Genomic DNA, 15,529 nt, shown 5'->3' with positions numbered 1-15,529 from the left:
TGTAAAACCACAGAAGAAACATGTATGTTGATTAATCAGTGAGGTGCAAAAACAAATCAAGGGTGACAGAGGATAAAATCAGGGGACCTGCTGACCGACAGAAATAACCTGGAGTTGGGTGGAGTTCTTCCTATCTTTGATATAAATCACAAGTTCTTGTGATTTAACAGAGAACAATTGAGGCATATCGATGGGGGAAAAGCTTTTAGTTCTTTTTATAGAAAAAAGATCTGCAGATGACTTTTGGTGTTAAATCGTAACTTATGTCCCTCCTTAAATATATTATATATCACTCCAAACAAATAAAAAAATTAGCTTAATTGAAAATCCCATACGTAACTGAAAGATTAAAGAAATACATATAGAAAACATTATTCTATCCATGATCAGGTGATCATAGTATCAGGGTTTGGTGGAGGTTGGTTGAGGACCCAAATGTAGAGATGAGTTTGCAGATTTAATTGAGAACTCCAGAGGCAAACATCCAAAAAATACAGAAGAGCAAAAAAACAGCAGATGCCATTAAGAGTCACACATGGGGAGCAAGGATACAACAAAGCAACAAAACAACAAGAAACCAGCATTGAAGAGGAGGTGTATATATGGGGAACAGATCAAAGAATGGTCTAATGAGCTGATATGGAGCAGGTGAGAAAGGAACTAACTAGAAGGAAGGCAAGGAGAAAAGAGACTGGCACAAGGGGGCAACAGAGAAACTGACAGAAAACAACTACAAAGACACAGAATAACAAAGAAACTAAAAATAAACTTAAACAGAGGGCAGAACCCTGACACATGGAAGCTACAAATTAGCTAAAGTATTTTACAGAATGTAGAAATAAGCATTTTGGGCAAATTAGCAATCATTCAATTTAGTAAATTCATAAAAAAAAGTCAGAAATTATATTTTTTATCTTGCTCCACCATTTTCAAATTTATTCCATATAAGTGTGGAATTAACTGTTTGACCATGATTTGAGCTCGAATCAATCTTTCATTTCTTGTTCTAACATACAGCTAGTAGGGCGTGTGTTCATAAACAATATATAACAGCCAAAATAGTATCTGATTAAACAGGATATTTTATCACCCTACCGGGGAGGGCAATAGGCATCTTAAAGTATCAGAAATATAAATTCCCAGCTGGCTGGGAATTGAATATAACAGTTAGCCACATTAATATGGCATCCAACCTGGATGGGAATTGAATACAATATAAATCATCACAACACAGTAAAGGTACTTAATACATTTTGATGATGCAATTTTGGTGGTAGGTTTATCCATCCATCCATTTTCCGTCATGGGTCGTGAGAGGTGCTGGTGCCTATCTCCAGCTGTCTACGGGCGAGAGGCGCGGTACACCCTGGACAGGTCGCCAGTCCATCTCAGGGCAAAACAGAGACAAACAACCATTAATGCACACACTCACACCTAAGGTGAATTTAGAGAAGCCAATTAACCTAACAGTCATGTTTTAAAAATAAAAATCTTTAATAAACAAACAGGATAATATCTTAATATGTAGAGTTTTCAATCAAAAGCTATTTTATTCTTGTGACAAACTGATTCAAACATATGTCCAGTTCCAGCTCTGCCAGTTTATAGGTAAATGGGATGGAGGGTCTGGATGCAGAAGCAGAATGACCTACAGAAGAGAAGAAATTAGACACTTATTGCGCAGTGAAATTTATTACACTAATAGTACCATATTTGGTTCAGGCTGCAACTTAAAAAAGAATATATGTAATAGCAGTGGAGGGAGTATTCCAGAATTGTCACTTCAGTTATTTAATGTTTTCAATATGCTTGAAAAGATTACATTTTAGATGTAATGGTAAATTTATCTGTTTTATTTTAAAGAAGCCATGTTATCTCTTTATTTTCTCCTTCTAATGTCGTTACTATTTTGTTGTGTAACTTTTTTTTTTTTAATTAAATTTTTTAAGTTCACTGGATCTATCAGAATTAGTTTTGAACAATCATGTTTTCACCTTTAAGCCATGAATTTTCTTCCCTTCTGTTAATAAATCGCTCCATGGCTGGCTGATGAGGACTTTCCAAGCATTAAGGGCTTTCTATTGGTTTGGTGGAACAGTCAAATTTTCTAGGGAGAAGTTGACAAAATCACTAGTTGCACACATGGTCAATCAAACATGATTGGTCCATGATGGATTCCCTTTTTTCCGAATTTTAATTACTTTTTAAAATTGTTTTTCAAAAAGAAAACTGATGTATGATCTTGGAACCCAGTCAGAATATTATGAAGTTGAGTTTGATGTTACATTAAGACTTAACAGGCTTCGTACGAATAATACTATTTTTCTTTTATAAATAAACGTGTTCAAATTTAGTTTTTGGCAGTTTTCTAATTTTTACAAGCAAATAATTTTATATTGGAGAAAGACACTAACACCATTTGAAAAACAGAATATTTTTTATACGGTATATCACAGTGACAGTAAAACATTGCAATAGTGCAAAGGTGGTGGCTAAGTTGCTTCAATTAGTGGAACCTTGAATTCTGCTCACCACAAGAAAATCCTGAATAGGGAATACCAGTCTGTCAGTTTGGAAGCTTAGAATCGCCATTTTACCTTCTCTTAATAGCTAAAAAAATAAGTCTTTTGGACGGTCTAGTCAAAGTCTGGAGTGATTGAAATGCTAAACCAAAACAGGTCGCTGATGAATGAGAACCCAGAGTGTCTGAGGCAAAACATTTAGGACAACATAATTTAAGTTAATTAAAATGTATGCACAGTGTTGCAGCAGATTTAACACAAATGTTTGACAGAGGCTGTAGCCTTGAAGGGTTGCAATTATTATATCTGATAGGACTGAGTTGGTTTGGAAAGCCTGAAATAATCATTAAAACTCTTGGAGATTGAATCTACTTTACTTTACTGTCTTTGTGAAATGGTTTTAGTCATTTGTTTATTTCTAAAAATAACGACTTGTTTTGGTTATTTTATATGTTATATATTATTTTATTATAATATAATATTATATATACCGGTATATATATATATATATTTGAAAATAAGCATATTTGATTTTCATCTATTGATTATCTATCCATGCAGGGTCACAGGTTACCACCACCAGTGGTCATTGGGGGAGAGGCACGGTACAGGTTGATAGTCTGTCACAGGGAAGCACAAAGAGGCTCACAATGAACAACAATGCCATGGGTCCACGCTCACAGCTAAAGGAAATTCAGAGGAACTTATTAGCATAACAGCCATTCTTTTCTGATCTGTAGGGGGAAACCAACGTATCAGGATTTAAACTCCTCCAAAATTCATGCAGAAAGAAAGCAATTGTACTACCAACCACCAGGATGCAGCACCTGTATTTGGTTTCTAACAGAAGAAAAAACAACTACTGTGCAATAAAATGTGCTTTAAACCAACCACCTCCTGCTGCACAGGATGTTTCAAACCCAGTTCTGTTGTCCCCGTTTAAACATATTTACTCTGCTCTGTTTTTAGAGCAGTGATACATACAGTTGTAGCCTCCTTGTGTGAATTGCTGAGATTTACTCTTAAAAACATAAATACCCCAGTTAATATAGTTCACTTTATTATAACTAGTCATTTTACTCTGAAAGCTTCATGGTTCGTTGGTGGGTCATTAAAAAATGAAGTGCATTAATTTGACATAGCTACAAAATATTTTAGAAATATTCTATTTAATCACTTTGAGAAATTTCCTGCCATGTTCTCCAAACACCTATTACTGTCCACCTAATGTTTCTGCAGACCCGTTTACACCAGTGCTAATTGTAAACAGTGTCTTGTCAATTGATAGGCCTGAGGATACCCAAAGAAAACATCTATAGACTACAAATTATACTGTTTTGGAAACATTTAAGACTGGACTTGAAATGGGTCCAAGGGATCAATCAGTTTGCTCATATTATCATAAGAAATGTATTTAGTAGGATGTCCACAGTACAGGGGCCCTAACATGGGCCAGGATCAGTTCTACATGGACATGGACCCCTGAAATGCCCATGCAAGTGACCGTTACAGTTTGACTGCACAGGGTAACAGTTCAGAGTGTTACCTTTCCAGATACACCCAGCTTTTGCATGAGCTACAAACACTCTAAGAGTAGCATCTAATTTAATTTGCTTTTGCATTTGTTAGGCTTTTCTTTTCCAGACATTTAGGGGGGAGGGTTAACAGTATATGCCAAGGTTTTATTCCCACAAACAGGCAAAACTCTGCCATCTGCTGACAGATTTTCAGTAATAGAAACATGCATCCCATGGTATCCAGGAGTAAGTTTCAGCCTTTTTTGTTGATTGATCTGCAGTTATTTAAGATATACATTTATATTTAAAATACAATTTTCAAGGCAGAGCTGTAATCACTTCAATTCAAAGCAGACCATGAGGTGCGCTTTTTACTGGCGTTCTGTAGTACTCCACTGTGTCTGATGTGCTCTTAGCTTTGAAGACATCCAGTTTACTCTTATTGTCTTATTTTTAAAGATAATACAGAAATGTTTCTGCTAATATGTCAGGGTTTGATTTTAGGATGTCAGAGTAAAGGAGAATTTAATCAAAATGCCCAGAATGCCCTCCCTTTTCTTATTTGGGAAAGTTTTGGAATCCCATTTGTCATTTTCCTAAAATGTTAACATGAAGAATCTCTTTTTGGTGTCTCTTGCACATATAATTTAAAAAACATTACAAAGAGAAATGAAGGAGAGATTAGACAAAATTTGGAAATTAAAAATCTAAGAGGTAGAATAATTTTGCATGGTACTATAACTAAAAAAGATAATTAAGATAAAAAAAAATGACAGGTTTAGATTACAGAAAAAAGCACTAAACCTTAAAATAAATGCATCAATTTTAAGGTAGCAGCATGATTAAAGATTAAGAGAATAAAGCGTGGCATGTTGTTATAAATTTCATGACACTTCCAATAAGGCACCCCTTTTATTCCTTTTCATTTCGAGTTGCATTTTTTTTTTTTTTCACTTTAATTCATCTCCACATACTGCATCTTTGCTGTGCCCACACTGGCATTTAAGTGCATTTGAATTGATTTGAGAGTGAAACAGAAAGAAATAGAGGGAGAGAGGAAAGGAGGGAAAGGGGGGATGGGAGAACGTTGCTATGACAACTGCCATAATAATCATCCTGATGATTGATGTGCTGCGCTGCAGTTCTTCCTGTTTTACCCTCTCTCTCTCTCTCTTTCTTTTCCCCTCTATTTTTCCCTCTCAGTTTGTGTCTGTCTGTTGGTTGGTGTCTTTCCCTCAGACTGCCCCTCTTGTTTTTTGGGGGGTTTTTTGGAGTCTGTCCTCCTTTTGCGCAACATTCTCATAGTATAATGAACAAACACAAGCCAGTGCTCATTAAAATGGTTTTGGGGATAAAGAAAGATCTTCCGAAAAATGGAACAGAGCAAATCATTGTCACTGATGTCCAAACAAATATTATTCTTTTGACTTATGAGAGACAAACCTAAATCAGTGGGTGAGAAGAAGAGGTAGAGGAGCTGTATTTTAATATGATATGGCCTGTTTAGAAGTCTGAATCAATCTTTCTGAGTCACTGCATTGGTCTAGTCAGGCGTTATGTGTATGGGGGTGTGTAGGTGTAGGCACTGTCATTATAGATACTCCTGTAATATGGTATAAAGCATATATTTTTTCTGCAAAGGGTTACTTTACAGCAAATCAGTTAGAGATAAATGGGATAAAAACCTAAGCTTTTGTAGATTAGAATATTTTTTTTAATCTTTTTTTAATATCACTGAAATGAGAGTTGATAACATCTAATGTATTCCTGTCATGTTTTTCTTTTTTGTTTGTTTTTGCACCACTTTGGCTGTGCTTGCTTTATTGATTCAACCTCTAATTCTTCTACCGACGATCAGCACATTGTTGACTGATCTTGGTCACATTAGCAATTAATTGTGCAATATTATTCCCCATGCAGTGTGTATCCTCTCCAAGTGTGTGTGTGGGTGTGTGTTTGGATGGACATATGACTAAATGTCAAAATGGACTAGACCTCATCGTGATATTGTTGTTGATTAAAGGCGACAGGCTGTCAACATCATGCCCATCGCTCTCCTCCCCTCTCCTGGTTTTTCTCTCTCTGAGTACCTATTTGTTTGGTGATCACTGAAGCTAACGCACATCTCCTCCTCTGCACATAAATGTTTGGCAATCTGTACTGATCTATATAAAAATAAATAGGTCAGACATTTTCGTAACAATATAGTGGCTGAATGCACAGATGGGAAAACCTTAAGATAAGTGATGATAAAGTTAACACCTAGAATTAACTTTGGTTTATTTATAAGGTGAAAAAAAAAAATCTTTAGTTAAGTTAAAGGTTTGGACACCCAATCCTTAGTAACTATTGTTACCCCCTTTGTGTTAAAATAGCTTCTAATCTCTGACACTGGTGTGAGGAAAGTTTGCCCCATTCTTTATTTTCAGCTGTGCAACGTTTGAGGTTTTATTCTGCTTTGTTTTTTTTTTGCATGTCCTGATTGTTTAAGGTCTCCCCAGAAAATCAGAATAAAAACTGGATCTGAATTTTGATCTAGCTCAGGACTTTCCCTTCTCTGATTTTCAGTCAGTTCTAGAAGATAGAAATTGATATACTTTGGATGATTATCATGTAGCTCCAGTAGTCATAATTAAATTTTTTCTACATACGGTCTGTAATTTTCCTTATTCACCCTCTGATGATGAATCCTGTTCAGCTTGGCCGGCCAGGTCCTGCTGCAGCAAAGCATCTCCAAACTATGACCCTTCTACCTGCATGCATCACAGTTTGTTTGAGGATTTTTTTCTGCAATCCTTTTATTCAAACTTGCCCCATATTGTGGTGTTTATGCAATTCAGTTTTAGATCCACCTTAACATTATCTTTGTCAATTTTTGCTCTGGCAACCTTTTCTCTGGCCTTCCTTGTTATCTCTTTGCACACCTCCCATGAAAGATAAGTTAGTGCAATTTCTTTCTTGATATTACACTTTAAGGATTTTCTGATCTAAAGGAGCTTAGAAGTTGTGCATTTATTTTTATGTCTTTGTATGATAATGAAGCCGCGGCCATAGCATTCTGGGCATTTCATATTACCTACAACAGATTACAGAATGCAGTCTGGAATCCTAAAAAAACCCCACAAAAATGAACTTAGCAGAAATGGAAAGCATTTGGTTCTACCTTTTTTTGTTTGAGATCTAACAGTGAGCTGTTTAGGTGATTAAATAACAGGAAGTTATTAATCTATATTATACATTACAGTATTAACTGTAGAACCTGCAACACAATAAAAATGTATGTAAGATCTTTGTATTGTAACATCTTCTAATTTATGCTCCTGCAGGCAAAGGGTGAGATAATTAAACGTTAAAGCATAGGCGCATGAGTACATTCTGACTGAAATATCTACAGTACATTTCTTACCACTATAAGGAATTTCACTCTGAGGAAACACCCTTAGTGATAATGAAAAGGGGGGTTTACAGACCTCATTTCTTTTTCTGTAAACCATATCATTGCGTGATATACTTTAGGATCAGATCACCAGGCAGTGTTTAGTGGATACACTGAAAAAAACAACTCATAAGATTTATTTTGAAAATGTATTTGCACGCAAATGATTTAAGTAAACCCTCAGTAAACACTCTCTTTCCAGTATCAAGTGAATTTTACTTTCCATAACACATAACAGTTGTGAAGATATTAAGTAACATTTACTTCATTACATGCAAGTTGTAAGTTAGATTTATTTAAACAAATTAAGTAAAGTATACTTGTTTTTCATAGGCACAAACAAGCATATTACTCAAAATATTAAGGCAACACAGAGACAAACACTCACCCCTAAGGAGAATTTAGAGAAGCCAGTTAACCTAACAGTCATGTTTTGGACTGTGGGAGGAAGCTGGAGTACCTGGAGAGAACCCATGCATGCACAGGCAGAACATACAAACCCCGATGCAGAAAGACCCTAGGCCAAGAATAAAACCTGGAACCTTCTTGCTGAAAGGTGGCAGTGCTACCCTCCGCTCCACTGAGCAGCCCTCTAACGGGAATCGTACTTTTCAAATATGGAATAAAAAATTTACAAGCCATATTCATTAAAGAAATATACTCATATGTAAGATCAAGAATATTTAACTTACCAAACATGCTCAAAACAGCTTCTGGGCGAGAGTCAGAACAGAAACAACCACTTCAACTTTGAGCAGTGGTGTAAAGATTATGTATGCCTCTAATTAAAAGAAAAAAAACCATGTACAAATATAGCATTAATAGTAAAAGTGCATTATGTTGTACTGCATTAGAATTTGTACCGAAAAAAAGATAAGGTTGGTATGACTTCTAAACAACAACTACAGTACGCAGTATTTCATATACCGGTACACCATATCCAACACAGATCTGGAGATATAGTCACTACTCAAATATGTGATGAAAATCTTACAAACTTATACACTGAAATAGTGAAATTTTAACATTTAAACCAGTCGTCCAGACTAGTGGACTTTTAAGAATGCAACATTAATGAAACCAAATCAGCACAATTAAAAATTAATAGTTTGAACTGTCTATCCATTCTCAATAAAGATTAAAATCTCTAATACAGAGGTCCGCAGGGGGTCCGCGACCCCTAGGGGGTCCACAGAGGTATTGCATGGGGGTCGCAAAATTTTCTTTGATTACTTTTTTTTTATATTCCCCCTACAATTTTTCCACAGATTGAAATTTCTTTAAATATACATTGACATGAATACAACATTCATAACACCTGCCCCATTAAGGAATCAGAATCAGAAAAACTTTAATAATCCAAGGGTGCAATACTTTCATTACATTACTCCATATTTAATAGAGTGACTATAGGACCTGTTTGATATAACACAATTTCATACAATATATATAATTAGGGGGTCCCCACTCCATCTCGCCATCAGTTTGGGGGTCTTTTGCCTGGAAAACATTGAAGAACCCTGCTCTAATAGATAACTGAATAAAGGTATATGTTATTTTTTTGCTAAATAGGCAACCTTCCACTAAGATTAATTGGAACCCAAAGTCATGAATGCATTTAGAAAAGTAACTTCAGGGTGTTTACTCTTGGGGACAGTTTAAATCCATCCAACTCCATGAAAATGTTTTTAGAAGACCTAAAAAGTGTAGCGGAAAATGGGAGGGTATGCCAAGTTCAGGGCATTTATCAGTCCCATGAGCAGTGAGGAGGCTTCTGCAGTACTGTTGCACCGAGCCTGAATCACTGTCGTCGGGACTACCTCTTGCTCTGTGTGGGATCCTGTAACATCTGGACTCTGAGCAGAATCAGTACTGCTTTGAGCTACAGTGCGCATGCACCGTGCATGCATTTCAAAACATTTTTAGAGCAAAGTTTATGTAGTATTTTTAAGTTTATGTACATACTGCTATTGAATATTTAAATAGTATAAAGAAATCTAAGTAAAACTTACTCTTTCCCCAAAATTCATGTATTACATAAAAAAAAGTTAAATTTTACTTTAGGAACTTTAGTTTTTACTGAAGCTAAAAAAAAAAAAGAGTTTGTTTTAAAAGAAAGTGCTTCAGACCAACAGCTAATTTTTATGTCAAAATAAGTGTTCTTTTTAATAATAATCCCTTTAAATAGAACACAACTCAATGTTCTACTGCATTTTGCATCATATTTATTTAGTTTGCACTACTTTGAAACTTCCATATCAATGCCTTTTGCAGCATGTCTTTAAACTGGTTTTGCTTTTCTGCTACACTATTTACATTCTGATCACTTCTGTACTTTATAAATGGTAATGTTCACTGTTGTAAGCTGCTCATTCACTGTTGAAAATCTGTATGCATTGAAATTTCATTTTATAAACACTCTTTGTATACAAAATGACAATAAAGTTTATCTAAGTCTTTTTTGTACAGAAGTTTATTTAAACCTAACATGACGTTTAGAGGTCAAGCTGATATCCAGTAAGTAGTAAACATTCACTGGAGGTACTGATTTATGTTTGAAAGAAAATTGGTTTTGAAAATATTTTCTTCTGCCTGGAATTTTTATTTTTTTAGTAGCAATACTTGTTTAATATTTTTATATATTCTTTAAAATAGCACAATTCTCACATAATTTAGCATTTTGTTCCATCTTCATTGCATAATTTTAAATATCAAATGTAAAAAGGTGTTACTCTGTACTTAATTAGTCTTTTTAACAAATATTCTTTTACTCTTACTTAAGTATTATTACGATAAAGTAGTCCTACTCACCCTTGAGTACAATTTTTGGCACTCTACCTAGCGCATGTCAGTAGTCAGGATGTGTAAACAGATTAAATCTTAGCTGACACAAATTACAAGGTGAATCTTTTGGAGATAATATTTACCATTTTGGCATATAGCCTCTAAAACAGTAAAATGTCGAAAATAAAGATAAAAATGTCAGTGAATGGCGTATTTCACCTTGAATGACATGTCTGATTACACTGCAAATTAACTTTCGGTTAAACCCCTTAAGGTATCCTAAGACTTCATGAAGGCTAAGAGTGGGCATGTAATCACAATTTTCCCCACAGTGATCTTCTCAGAAGCAGAGTTTTATGCAATGAAAACAGGGTATTGGGGAATTAAAATCCAGGAGAAATGTACTGTGTTTGAGTAGATTTATATGGTTCCCTAAATCTCCAAGCTGATAGAGAGCTGTGGTGTGCATGATGCTGGTAAGATAATGACTACTAATAAGAAGCTTGTGTAATCCTAGCTGTATACAACAAATCCTGTTTGTTCAAAGCAATCTTTGGAAGCCTGAAACCCAAACTTATATGCTGTATGTAAATCTTGACCACTGAGATAATTAGCAAGCGTTTCATATGGCTGTGATAGACTGTCAGTGCTTCAAAGAATGACATTATCTGTTTATGTAGCAAAGATTACACTAAAACAAATGTGGTTTTAGAAGAGATAAGATTTATAAATAAACTTGCATGATTCATACGCTTGATGTTGTAATTGTTAGACTCTGCAAGTTTGGTTTTAGTTTCTAATTTGGTTTATTTTCGGTTGCCATATTCTGTTTTTTTTTTGCGACTTTGGTTTTGCCATATAACTTCAGGTTATATACTTTTATATATATATATATATATATATATATATATATATATATATATATATATATATATATATATATATATATATATAAAACACCTGCTTTTTCTTTTATATTTATTTTGTGTATTTTTTTTGTTGGTTTTGTTTTTACTTTCTCTGGCCATTATTTCTGCATTGTTGTATCAGTTTCCCCCCCTCTTCAGTTGATTAATAGATTCCATTCACCTGTGTCTCCTCATTTGTATATTTCTGGCACCTTTTTTCCACAATAATTAAGCCTTCAGTTTGTTGTCAGTATTCATTGGGTCCCTGGTTTTGCTTCATGTCACCGCACCTATTTCTGTTTCACTTATTTTATTAAATTCTTAAAACTTTCCAGGTTGCCTCTGAGCGCCAGCTTGCATTTTGGTCCAGAACAACCAATTATGGATGTAAGAACGTCTCCCTAAAAGACTGTCCTTAATGACATACCACCCTGATCTGTATCTGTTGGGTCAACATGTTAGTAATTCTTAATATAGAGTCCAAATATGTATGAGATGGAGGTAACGGTACATTTCTAATAATGAAAAGCTGGTGCTGCTTTGTGTCTGTACTGCCAATGTGTTGCCTAGTAGAGCAGTGCAGTATGAAATAATAATGAGTTTTGGTGTAAAACTGAGTGGAGAAAGAAAATAGACCTGAATTATGCATCAAGCATGTTTTGATTTGAAGCTTGCAGCTTTAGGGTTGTTATTCTACTGGAGGGTGAACTTTCACCCCAATCTCAGGTTTTCAGGCGCCTCTATCAGGTTTGTCACTAGGATTGTTCAGTATTTAGCTCCAATAGTCTCCACGTTAATTCCAACCAGCTTTTCTTTCTCTCTAGAAGAAAATAATCCCAACAGCATGATGCTGCCTCCACCATGTTTCCCTGCAGGGGGTGATGTGTTGCTTTAGCATCCAAAATATAACGCACTATTCATGTTGGTCTAAGCATTTCCCTTTTTTTTCTCCTTTCCAAACAAGGAGACCGTCCTCTGCTCTCCACTTGGCTTCGCTATTTTGGGACTTTCTTTCAACAACAATCTTTTTCTTGCTGCTCTTTCATAAAATGATTTGATGGAGTGTACAAGATGCCCTGTCAACAGACTCTTATTCCTGACATGTGGATGTCTGTAGCTCCTCCGACTGTAAAAGGGATCAAGAAATAAGTAAAAATTTCTTAAAACAATTGTATTTATCCTTAATTTAAGTAGGTAAATAGGATTATTGTAAGAGTGTTTTTTTTACTCTTGAAATAAGATAATTAGATAATATGCACCTGAAATAAGACAATGCAGTTGTTTTTCTTGTTTTAAATCTAAATTGTGTTGATCTATTGGTGAAGTGTCTCACTTCCCTCCTCAATAAAAAAAAGCACTTATCTAAGAAGAAAATGACCTATTTAGATTAGATAGAATTTTTTGCTGTATGGGTAGCGTCTCTAGTATTTTTGTGGACTTCCATGTTCCATTTGTGTCATATACTCATGTTCCTCACTATATGTTCCTAGTCACCATGACGTTGTAATCTTCTTTTAAAAAAATTGTATGTCTTTAGACTGCATCCAAAATAAGATTAAATAAAAATGATGATGATTGTAGAGAAAAGCATAACATAATTGTTTTTGGAAGACAAAAGATACAAATATAATCAGTTCATTTAAAAGTTTAGTTAAACCAAGAAAGGCTCTAATTTGAGTTCTAGACATAGAGCTTCTGGTCATGCCATTATAGAACCACCTCATTTGACTTCCTCAATATAATATATTTTTCTTTCCAAGCACTTTTCCCAATGAACTCCTTTCTGATGATTTCCTTCCCTCTCTCTTGCACCCCCTCTTTCATCCAGGAAAGCTGTAAAATCTGAAGGGCTGGCTGTTTTCACTCAAGAGTGGATTGCTCTGCTATGAATCTATAATGTAATCCTGCAACATGAAGAGTCACACATCATTCAAATGCTACAGTACATTACAATTTCCACCCTTAAGATATGATGGAAAGTTCCTGAATGGGAATCTAAGAGCTGTATGAGGTAGAGAAAAAAAAAAAGCAAGAAACAGGATGCGCATGTGTGTGTGTGTGGATGTGTGTGTGACTGCTTGCAGTTCTCGAATGTTTACATATTTTTGGGGGTTTTTGCTTACAAAAGTGTTTATAGATTTGCAATTGTGCACCGGCATCTGCGCATATTTCACCATCTCTGTGTTTAAGCATTTGTATTTAAGTAAGCATGTTTTTAATATGTGTGCCTTTGATGGGTTTAGTGCATATGTGAGTGTGGTTTTATGTGTATTTGGAGTGTATGTGTGTGCATGTGTATTTGTAGAGTTTTATAGAGAGGAACTGTGTGGGGGAGGAGAATGTGGAAGTGAATTATGCCTTTTTTTTCAGAGGGGAGGGGTGCATATATGTATGTGTGTATGCGTGGGGGGGATGGGTGACTGTATGCTCACTAAGTATGTGTTGGCTAGTTGGTAGTGTGTATGTATATATATACAGTATGTGTGTGTCTGAGTTTGCTATAAAGCAGTAAATGCAGTTTATGACACCAAGCTGGGAGGTTTTAAACCTTTCAGTGGGTTTCATTTATTTTTATGCATCTCATTGAAATGCTTAAGAACAAAACCATTTGTTTTGTCCATACATATATATATATATAGAGAGAGATATATGTATATATTTGCATATGTGGCCACATGCAGTATCGTAAAGTGTGTAATTATCTGCTGGTATGCAGAGACTCTATGTGTTTGAACTAAGATGTTTTCTGTTATTTCTTGTGCATTCATGACCATCTGTCTTATTTCACTGTACAGTCTGTGCATACATGCACGTGGGTAGATAGCAGAGAGTGTCTTTGTTTTTATGCATTCTTAAACATATATTCTATATTTACAGATGAAGCATCTAAATATCTCCCAGCCAAAACAAAACAGATAAACTGTCTATGTGAGTAAAATTCAATAATCGGTCAGTCGGTAGTAAGTCTTATTGAAATGTTTACTGATTGTAATACATTGAAATTAGTTGGAAAATATTACATCTCATAAATCTTCCACAACTTTAAATATGAATATTAATAGAATGAAAGCATTCAGGATAAGAATAAGAATAGTTACCTGCACCATTTGCTATAAACTTTTATTGAGCTTTTAGCCTTCTTCCCAAAATGAATGACTGTAACTGGTTTAAGTTTTAACATATAGAAATGAATTGATTCTGATATAGCTATAGCTCTAAGGTTGTGACTGCTGTTTAAATTGTTCCCTATTTTCCTGGGAACATTCATTTCTGTGGGATCTTATTATTATGTTTGGGTTTTAGAGGAAAGATCACAAGCAACGTGGTTTCTCTAAGAAACCACAATAGACGAGTGTCTAAACTACAGGTTACAGTAGATGGTGGGATTTTTGCAGATCACACCTCCTACTTACAGCTTTCAAATGCTAGATAATGAGAGCTATTGAGAGACTTTCTAAAACCAGCATCCAGATGTTCATCCACATTATGACATGTTAGAAGGTAATGGAAACGTCAGTCGCTTTTTATTCTCTGTTTAAATGCGACCTACAAATGTAGTCTCTGATATGGAAAGTCAGTTTAACATATCTTACATGATGTGCAGTAAGAGCTGCAGCTAGTAGGCTATTGTCGATAATGTCTGACAATTGAATTCATTGCATCATGGAACATTTTAAAGGATTATCTTTGCATTTTATTTGTATACAGATGTTGGACTTTCTGAATTCCAACTTTTAAAATCAGTTGAAAATGCTTACGCTAGTCTTACACTGGTTTATTTGGTGGCCACTATCTCCTCATCCAATTTACATGCTTTATTGGATGAGGGTTTATGGGCTGCAGTAATGAAAAAAATATTTGCTTCTCTTGCAGCTTTTATATCTTTATTTTCAAATACATTGCTGCAAAATTATCAGCTCTTAGTCTAATTTTCCATCTTATTCACCCTACCATGCAGTTATTGCAATTTACCACGGTAAATAACTCTATTCCATTTGAGCCATGACAACTGCAAACCACAACACTACCCCCAAATGAGAGTCATCTGACTGCTGAAAGAGTTTATGTTGTCATTATTATAATTTTTATTATGCACACATCCATTTGACATACCTGGTTATCCTTGAAGGCTTGCTAGCTTACCTCAAGCAACCATTGGATGAGAGGTGTATTACACCCTGGAATGGCTGCTAGTCTAATGGTCATGTACACACACACACACAGCAAATTACAACTTTAGAGAGGAAGCCAAAGTACCCAAATAAAACTCTGTCATGCAAACTCCATCCATCCATCCATCCATCCATCCATCCATCCATCCATCCATCCATCCATCCATCCATCCATCCATCCATCCATCCA

The sequence above is a fragment of the Cyprinodon variegatus genome, unplaced genomic scaffold (assembly GCF_000732505.1).
Source record: "Cyprinodon variegatus isolate N-32 unplaced genomic scaffold, C_variegatus-1.0 Scaffold224, whole genome shotgun sequence".
In the NCBI taxonomy this organism is placed as follows: Eukaryota; Metazoa; Chordata; class Actinopteri; order Cyprinodontiformes; family Cyprinodontidae; genus Cyprinodon; species Cyprinodon variegatus.
Note: the sequence above shows the minus strand (reverse complement) of the source record.